A 10,760-nucleotide genomic window follows, 5' to 3' on the forward strand; every position below is an offset into this window, starting at 1 on the left:
AACTTTAAAGTTTTGAAAAATTGTCATTTTTATGGCAATATTTCACTATACTTAATTTCGCATCCCGAACTAAATATAAAACATTACTTAATGCAAGAACTCTTAAAATTTATGTAATTTCCAATAGATTATCACATTATTTTTAAAAATAAAATAAAAATATATCTTAAGGGTTCTACAGATCTTTAAAGTTTGGAAAATTTGTCATTTTTGTTATAATATTTTTTCGGCTCCTGAACTAAAATAAATTAAGATTGTACTGTACAAATGTATAATATTGCATTATATTATACGTTCCGTTAAAGTTTAGAGAATTCTGTAAACTTTGGTTACGTCAGAAGAATCAATGAGGGCAACAAAAAGTTGTGTGCTACTCAAACGACCGATTCTATATCAGCAAATTGTGATGAAGAAGAAGAAGCAGTGCCTGACTCTTTCTCAACAGAGACACCGTCAACTTCCACGTTTAATAAAAATACGTTGCGGTTGCCAACAGTTGCTTAAGTCAGTGATAGATACAGTTTATCGATGCGATCTGCTGCTGCTGTTGCTTCTGCAGTTTTGGTTGATCTGGGTTTGGTTTCTACCGAAGATCTGACACTGGTTATTGATAAAAACAAAATCTACAGAGCTGTATGTAAAGCCCGAAGAGATGCTTCAAAAGATGTTGCAGGTATTGTTGTTAATAGCATTTACTTTGATAGACGAAAGGACAAGACCCCGATAAATGAGAAAATGGGGAATCCTTACCATCGCAAAGAGATTTTGGAAGAACACATTTCATTGTTATTAGAACCCGGATCAATTTATTTGGGACATACAACGCCTAGTTGTGGCACTGCAAATGGAATTTTTATTTCGATCACAACTTTTTTTGAGGGTCAAAGTTTGAATTTAGATGATGCAATTTGCGTTGGATGTGATGGAACTGCAACTAATATTGGCTGGAAGGGTGGCGTGATTCAATATTTAGAGGAATATTTGAAGAGACCATTACAATGGTGCGTTTGTTTGCTTCATGCCAATGAGTTACCGTTTCGTCACTTGTTCCTGACCATAGATGGTTCTACTTCGGGTCCTAGAGAATACTCCGGACCTATTGGAAAACAGTTAGTTGCTTATGAAAATAAACCCACCGTGACTTTTTGTGATGTGAATGGTAATTTGCCTGACTTGCTAAAAAATGTGGTCAATCAATTAAGTACAGATCAAAAACATCTATATGAAATATGTCAAGCAGTATTAACCGGTTTCTGTACTCCTTTCTCCGGTGGAAAAATGGCGCACTCCAGATGGCTTACTACTGCTAATCGTCTACTCAGACTTTATGTAAGTACGCTTAACCCATCAGAAAATTTACAATTGCTTGTTAAAATATATGCTTCGATGTGGTTCAGAATTAAGCAAAAAGCGTCTTTTAAGGACGGAGCGAAGCATATTTTTCAACTAATTATGTACCCTCGATTTCTACTCGAAAATCTAAGATCTGTTGTGGATACCGTTATCGAAAGAAATGCCTTTTTTGCCCACCCAGAAAACTTACTTGTGAGTATGTTGTTTGATGATAGAGATCACATTAGGGAGCTGGCATGGCGAAGAATAAAAAAAGCTAGAGACACTCAAAGTAGCGATAAACGCAGAATATTTAAAACACCAAAAATTAGGTGGCACGAATGTCAGGATTGTCATGTTACAACACCGCCGGTTCTTCGGCATATTTCTACTGAGGACCTTTACATCATGGTAAAAGATAAAAGCTTGTATATTTTTTATATACAAGCGGCCTCGCAGAATGTAACTGGTGCTACTTCTAGAGATAGCTTTATCAGAATCAGGTTGGAGTCTCGGCAAGAAATGCCAAATTTTGGACACAAAAATAAGTTCAAATTTTTAAGTGTTTGTCATGAAATATAGGATCTATATTGTTTGTTAAGTTGTTTTGAACCTTTTTCATTAATTTTAATATTAAAATATCTTTTAAATTTAATTTGTGTATTATTTGAAGTATATGATTTAGGTCTGTACAAACGTAAAATTTACAAAACTTTAAAGTCTAGTAGAGCCCTGAAGGTGACATGCTATCGTATTTATTTTACATTTTTCATAATCTCTGGAAAATTACGCAAATTTGGATATCTCTTGCGATAATGTAGCTAAAAAAAAAATTTTTTTATGCAAAGACGGGACACCCTAGTGTACATGCCAGGGCAAATGCAGTTCAAAAATTTCTCAGGAAGAAAGGAAAGCTATATTTATAAATTTCTGGAACATAGCTAATTTTTCAGCACAAAATGCTTTTCTTTGTGGTATTGTATAATTGTCTAAATCAGCCACTTACACTACAACAAAGCAGTAACCTACACGTCTGTAGGTTACTGTTCTAAATACCTAACGAGTCTTATAAAGTGTGCAAAATGTATTTTTTGCAAACGTTTGCAATAAGTAACGGTAGGTTAATGCGTGCATTAAAAAAGAGGCATATATCATTTCCTGGTGAAGATCTACTAGGCAAACACACGCCTAGCAATAAAACTACTGAATTAAATATACAATTAGTACGCGAACACATAAACAGCTTTCACAGTTAGTACACGATCACATCCTAATAGAACGTTTTTAGATCCACAGCTGAATGCACGTACTATGTATAACTTGTATAAAAAGAAATGTGTAGCAGATAACGCTCTTTCTGTGTCAAAAAGTGTATACAGACAAATTTTCCATTGCGACTTTAATCTTCAGTTTTACTGCCCATTATGAAAAACATGCGTTAAGTGTGACACCTACAAAAATCAGGTGAGCCAGGAAAAAAAAAACGAAAATGCAAAGAGAGTGCTTAAACAACAACACGAGCTGCATTTAAGGCGTAGTGAAAAGGCTGGAAAGTGAGTGTATGGATTCATGTTTAATTTGGAAAAGGCTTTACCGTTTTCAACTTTGACTTGCTTCGTAGACTACTATAAAAAAAGATGTATGTGTACAATTTAAGTATTCACAAGTATAGCGATAAAGACAAGGTGTTTCTCTATGACTGGGATAAAACTACAGCCTCTCGAGGACCACAAGAAATAGGATCTTGTATTCAAAAGCATGTTCTAGAACACGCAAAGGACGCAAGACACATCATTGGATTTGGTGATGCATGTGGGGGACAGAATAGGAACTTTAAACAGTGTTTGTTTTGATTGAAACTGATTGCAGATTCCGATAATTTAGAAATAGTAGACCATAAGTTTATGGTATATAGACATTTGTTTCTCCCAAATGATCGTGATTTTGGCATAATAGAACAATGCGCCAAGAATAGAGTAAAGTATGTTCCTGAAGACTGGTATAGAGTGTTTGAATAGTGCCGCACAAAGAAACCGTATCATGTTTGCAAGATGGACAGAAATAATTTTGTATCGTCACAAAACCTGGAACCAGCTGTTACGAAAGAAAAATTAAGATAACGATCCAGTATCTTCTTCTTCTTTTTATATAGATATGTCTGTTTTTCAATGTGCCTCCAGTAAGTTGTCGTTCCATCGTTTTCGTGGTCTTCCTACTGATCGTCTTACTATTGGGGAACCGTCTCTTGCCGTCTTTACTACTCTATTTGTTGTCATTTGGCTTATATGATCGTTCCATTCTACTTTTCTATTTCTTACTCAGTTCTTGATGTTCTCCACCTTGCATCTACGTCGTATATCTGTACTTCTAGCTCTGTCCCATAGTGTCTTACCATCAATTTTTCTAAGTGTTTTCATCTGTTTCTGTTTCTAACATCCTTTTTATCCTCTCTGTGCCAGGTCTTGTTTCTGCCGCATATGTCATTATTGGTCTGATGATTATTTTGTGAATTCTGCCTTTCGTTTCTTTCTGGATATTTTTATTTCTCCATATTGTTTCATTTAGGCAGCCTGCAGCTCTTTTTGCTCTATTTACTTAATCTTCCACTTCGGTTTCGAGCTTTCCGTTGCTAGATAATGTGATGCCTAGATATTTAAACACCATCACTTGTTCTATTATCTGACCTTCCAGCTCCAATTGCTTCAATCACCCCAGGCAGCAAACCTGCCTGGGGTGATTGCGGGGTGGATTAAGTAGCTTTGCGGTAACCACAGCCGGTCCCAAGCCCGGATAAAATTGGAGGGTGATTGGCAAGGTTAGCAACCTACCAAACGTAAAAACAAATACTGCTCAAAAAAACAATGTACAGCCTCGGAACCGGATTGATACTATGAAGAGCCAGTATCTTGGCTGAAAATTTAATAGCTACAATTTCGAAAAAGTGACCACTATAAAATATTTTAGAAAGAAACACTAGATGAGGAGTTTCCTTTTGATGCCATAAACTTGCAACCTGTATCTACTAAAAGGACGTATTGCCAATTTTAAAAATATTGAATTTTCAAAACTGTATTAAGCTCTAATACCAGTTACTACTAAAAAAAGAAGGATATGGAAGATCTTTTGGTGTTTACACCGCCCATTCATTACGACTTTTTCAAAAATTTATCTGTACATGGATAAAACACAGCAGAAGTAGGTCCACTGGAAGACATTTTGGTGGATGAAACTTGAGATGACGACGTTCTTTATGAATAAGAATTTAATTGGTATATACACAAAAATACACGATCGTTTGTAATTCTATTTTTTCACTTTACTCCAAAATATTGATACATCGAAGTATATAAATTAACGTACATAAATCAATACAGACTCTATAATATGATATTTGCTTGAACGGGACTAAAAGCTATTAATTGAAAAACTTTACAGTACTTCTTTTATATTTTTTTGTACAATCATACGCTGGCGCTGGTACTTAATTTTTAAAAACAATATTATAATATAATAAATAACACAATATTTAGTAATTTCAGATTTCATCTGCCCATAAAAAATTTAGTATTTTAATTGTTATACAAATAACGTAAAACATAAAATATATTAGCAAATGATTATCAGTTATTAAGTATCGGTTTAATAATTAGGTCAGGATTTAGATTTTTACTAATTTAACTGCCCAGATATTTAAACTTAAAAACTGTGATTACTATTTAAATGGAAATAAGCCATAATTAAAGGTTAAAGTACGTTTATTGACGTTTCAATTTCCACTTCGGAAATCTTTCTCAAAATACAAACATTAGTAAAATAAACAAATTTTGTATTTTTGTTACTTGGTGAAAAATTCTTCTAATAATTAAATTTTATCTGACTCATTTATATTGACAATTTAGACATACATGATACATTTTAAAGTAGACGACTTTAAAATGATATTTCCAATATTGTTGAGTTGCGTTCATGGGACGACTTTACTTGTAAGATAGTTCATTCTATTACATGAAATCAACTTTAACTTGAGAATATCCGTCAGAAAAAATCATAGCATGTAATTCGTCTTTAAAAAGACAAACACATGCCATGATGACAGTAAAATTCTCCTGTTAGTGATTCCATAGTAAATTATGAGGGAAAAACCAGGAAAAAAAACCTCATAATACTATCCCGGTAAGTGGTAATAGTAAGTATTTGGTCGTACATTTAGTTTACTTTCAATAAACACCAAATTCTGATTTAATATGTTTGTTATTTAAAAAACATAAATGATCTATCCTCTAATATGTTACTGACTTACTAAAACTGGTATTTTCCTTTTAATAACTTCCTCTTTTAATATGGGTAACCAGATCCTACTACATTCTGCCGAGGAATTTGCGACACAATTGGTCTCATTTAACATAATTAGAGCCCCCTCTTTGATTTTTCCCTTTTTACCATCCGTTTCTTTTAGGCTTATATTTAAATCATTCCATTGAACCATATGTTCATTTTCTCATGCGTGTTGACATATTTGAGATCTATCAAATTCTCTATTTTTAATATAAGATTGATGTTCACTTATTCTAATATTTAATGGCGTTGATGTTTCACCTAAATAAAACTGATCGCATTCACAAGTTATTTTATAAATACAATTCTTTGATTTCTTGTTCATTGTTAGGTTTGATTTTAGACAAAATAGATCTTAATGTGTTTGTTATTTTGAATGTTGTTAAAATGTTTATTTCCTATCCTTTTAAGTTTTTCTGATAATCCTTTTATGTATGGTATTCTTATTTTCCTCGCATATTCCTTATGTATGCTGTATGATCTCGTCCTAAGTTGTTCTGTTCTATTCGGTCGATTGTTGAAAATTCCTTATTTATAAACGATAAAGGATAATCATTTTTTAATAAAACAGATGTTAACAAATGTTTTTCCTCCAAAAACAAATTTTCATTAGAACAAGCAATTTTGGCTCTATCGTATAAGGATTTAATGATTCCCTTTTTAATATTAATATTGTGATTTGATTTGAAATTTAAATATTTGTTGGTGTTTGTTGGTTTTCTATACACCTGAGTCTCATATCCAGTATCGTTCTTAGACATTAAAACATCCAGGAAAGGTAGTGTGTTATTATATTCCTTCTCCATGGTAAATGTTATTGTCTCTTCTTTATCGTTTATATCATTCAGGAATGTGTCCAACAACTCTGATCCATGAGGCCATATTGAGAATATATCATCTACATATCTCCACCATACTGTGGGTTTTAAATTTTGTTTAGAAATAATATTTGTTTTAAAATCTTCCATAAATATATTGGCTAATAATGAAGATAAACTAGAGCCCATTACTAGACCAAAATTTTGTTTATAGAATTCTTTATTTAGTTGAAAATATGTATTATCAGTACCTAATGTTAATAATTCTATTATAGCTGATATGTTTAGTGTTGTTGTAGTTGCCAATGTATCGTCACTCTCTAATTTCGTCTTGACTATATTTAAAGTCAAGACTTATGTCTAAGTATTTATGTCAAAACTTACCAAATTATTATTTGAATTAAATTTAATATTTGATAATTTATTTAAAAAATGTTGTTTGTGTATTTTTTATAAATGTGTCATGTTTATTTGCAAATGGTTGTATAATATTTAATAAAAATTTTGATAGTTCACTACAAGGAGAATTTATGGTACTACAAATGGGTCTAAGTGGTATATTTGTTTTATGAACTTTCGGTACTCCATAAAAATGAGGGGTCTTACTGTAATGAGGTGTAATTAATCTTCTCTGATGACTTGTTAAACAATCTTTAAACTTGAATAAAGTTCTATATATTCTGTTATCCAAAGGCTTTGTTGGATCTTTTGTTAATTTTGAATAAGGTCCGTTTATTATTAGATCTTTAATTTTGTTTAATTAAATAAAATTTGTATAATTTACTAATGTTTGTATTTTAAGAACGATTTCCGAAGTGGAAATTGAAACGTCAATAAACGTACTTTAACTTTTAATTATAGCTTATTCCCATTTAAGTAGTAATTACTTTAAAATGCCACAAGAAACTAGCTTCAGAACAATATTAAAAACTGTGGTTATTTCTATATCGTCTATATTTATGGGCACTGGTTGTTTTAGATATAGGTTTACAACTAACATCTTCGATTCTACGGTGTTAATTTTTAGGCCTATGTGATATCTTATCGAGCAGGCGCTGTAGACCATCACGATTCGCAGCAATTATAACTGTGTTACCAGCATATCAAGTTATTTATTAATATACCATTTACTTTTATGCTTTCATGTTCTAAGCCTTCAAATGTGAGTTGGAATACAATTTCAGTACGTGTTAAATAGTATAGGGCGCAACCTCGTCGTTCTCTACGTTTAATGGAAACAGCTTTTGTTTATATGTTTTTAAACTCTACTGTTGCTACTTGGTATTCTTGTAGATACTTAATGCTATTTAGATCTCAGAAGTCTAATTCTTTTCCTTCTACAATATTTAACATGACTCATTAAGCTGGTTAGTCGGAACACAGCACATCTTTTGAGGCTGGTTTTTTAGGAATGGGTAGAAATTAGCCGACCCTCAGGTATATATTTACTGTTATAAATTATGTTGAATAGTTTGGTTATAAGTTTAAAAAATTCTGGTGGTCAACAAATGTCGTCTGGTCTAGCTGCTTTACCATTTTTTATCTCCCTTAGAACCTTGTCTATTTTTGACGGTATTATACTTTGCTCTATTTCTGTGTAATGTTGATTATGGAAACAAGGACTTCTGTCGTCAAAAAGATCATAAATATAGTTTATCCAGATTTTTTTAATTTTTTGTGTATCTAGCACTCTCTTAATATTAGTATTTATTAACTTTGTATGTATTGGGATTTTAAAGTTTTCTGTAATTTCCTTAATTTTTTTGTAGATAATGTTTTTCTTACATTATCATACATTTCTATATGCCTGTTTTTAAAATTTCGCTGTTGGTTTCAAGTCCCAATATATCTTGAATAATCTATTCCTTATGTTGTTTCTTGATATTTATAAGTGATATATGCTCATGCGTATTTAGAATTGCACATTTAATCTTACTCTAACTGGAGTTTAAAGGAGATAATTCAAGGATTTAACTATCGAATCTGCATTTATACCACTACAGAGTTGTGATCTGACTCCATATATGCTCCAGGGTAAGTTTTTACACTGCAAATGCTATTGATCTATCTTTGTGATACTATGCTATAATCAATTTGGTTTCTAACTGGGTGTTTAACTATATCTTGTGTAAAGGCGTCTCTGGAGCAGCTGGAATCACGAGTTAGAAATAATTATGTGCTACTCTTGGCAGAACTGAACTAAAGTAATGACTCTTTTATTTATTAGTCCATAGTCACCGACTGTGTTAGTGTTATCGCATTGTCCCTTGCCTACTTAAGCGTTAAAGTGCCCTAAAATAAGAGTGATTTTATTCTTCTTAGTGTGGGCCAACAGTTGTTTTATTTCGGTGTGGAAAGATAGATTCTCCAATTCTGGTTTATTAACAGTTGAAGCATATACTTGAATGATATTTTGAGTTTTTCGGTATTAGGACCGAGTAAGTTGTTTAAGAGTCTAAAATATTACCGGCGCCGTTATGATGTCTGGGATCAATATTTCCTGAAGAATAAAAAGAATAGTTGTTTACTTGGACTATTCCGCTGTTGGACCATCTTGTTTTACTTATTTTGAGAATATAATTATTCCCAGCCTGGACATCTCTTGATTTAGGTTATTTAATTTTTACTACATGTATGTACATACTCTTAACATATCATGTGCCAATTTTCACTAGTTTTCCACAGTTAGTTAATGTTATTTTTGTGTTTATCGATAGAAGTAATAATCGTTAATAAATTCCATGTTAAATATCATTTGTTTTTAGTGTCTTCTTTTTTTGTTCAGTTTTGCAGCCGATCTTACGTAGATTCTCGTTACTAAATCCTTGCATCTTTTCCTTGGACAACCAACTGATCTTTTGTCGTCGAACCTTTCCCAGAAGGTTATATTCAGTAGTTTTTCCTTATTCGCTGTCAGCACATGTCCTGTCTATATTATACAATTTGCCTGAATAAATTGTACTATGTTTTCGTCATTGAGAGTGCTTGGAGTTGCTGGTTATGTCACATCTCTACTCTCCTGTTATATGCCATTTGAAAGGCCCAAAGATTGTCGAAGAATCTTCCATTCTAAGACTAATAATATTACTGTTTCACACTGGTTCAGTATCCACGTTTCACTTTCATATGTTGTTATGGGGCGAAATATAAATTTATGTACCTTAGTTTTAGTTATTTTTAAGAGCAATTTTAGTTTAAGTAGCTTCATCAGGGTGTAATTTCCTGACATTATTCCAGCTTCTACATATTTTTCATACCTGTTTTCACTGCTCATAAGTATTTGAAATCTTTGAAAACTTGTCTTAAATAATTATTAGTCTGGATTTTTAATAACTACCGGGTACTTGTTTTTATCTTAGTTTTTGACTTTGAGGCTAATTTGCCTGGCCCTGCCTTCAAAATGACTAACAACTTATTTTACATCTCTGGTGGATTGTGCAATTCAGCAAAAGCTAACAGTACCTTTGCTTCCTGTGCAGCAAAGCCGTTTGTTAATTCTGATTGTGCTTTTCTATAATATTCCCTGAATAAAAGGGAAAGTAGATCACCTTGTCTTAGACCCCATTCGATTTGAAACTTATCTGACGTACTCCTGCCGATTCGGATAATTGCACATGAATTATGCACACACATCTGGGCTAATCCTACCAGATTTCTGGGTACCTTAGTTTCATCATTATCTTTCACACTGAATCCCTGTTTACAGAGTCATAAGCTTGTTTAAAATCGAAAAAAATTGATCTGTGTTGTATTTCCAACTTTTCTAAAATTTAGCGCAAGATAAAAATCTTATCTATTGTTGATCTTCCCGTTCAGAAGCCACAATGTTAATTACCTATTGTTTCTTCTGGGTATAGAATTAATCTTCTCAGTAACAGAATTTACATAACTTTGTAGGTTGTATGAATTAATGATATTCTTCTATATTTCTTACATGCATGTTTATCTCCTTTTTGTGGACGGGTACTACGTGGCTTTCACGCCGTTCTATCGGCATTTTTTCTTTTTGTCATATTATATTTATAAAGTTATGTACTTGTCATGAAGTTGTTCTCTCCGTGCATTATTGCATAAATGCTATCTGAGTCCGTAGCTTTGTTATTTTTCAGTGGCAATAGTGCTGCCTTTACTTCCTAAAGCACAGGTAATGATCTTTCGTGTTCTACTATTTTTGTTTGTATATTGTTGACTTACATTTCATAAATTTTGGACTATTTACCTTATTACCTTTTAGTGTTTTTATTTATAGTTTATTTAATGTCCCCAAACAATTTT

Source organism: Diabrotica undecimpunctata, chromosome 8 (genome assembly GCF_040954645.1).
Source record: "Diabrotica undecimpunctata isolate CICGRU chromosome 8, icDiaUnde3, whole genome shotgun sequence".
Classification (NCBI taxonomy): Eukaryota; Metazoa; Arthropoda; class Insecta; order Coleoptera; family Chrysomelidae; genus Diabrotica; species Diabrotica undecimpunctata.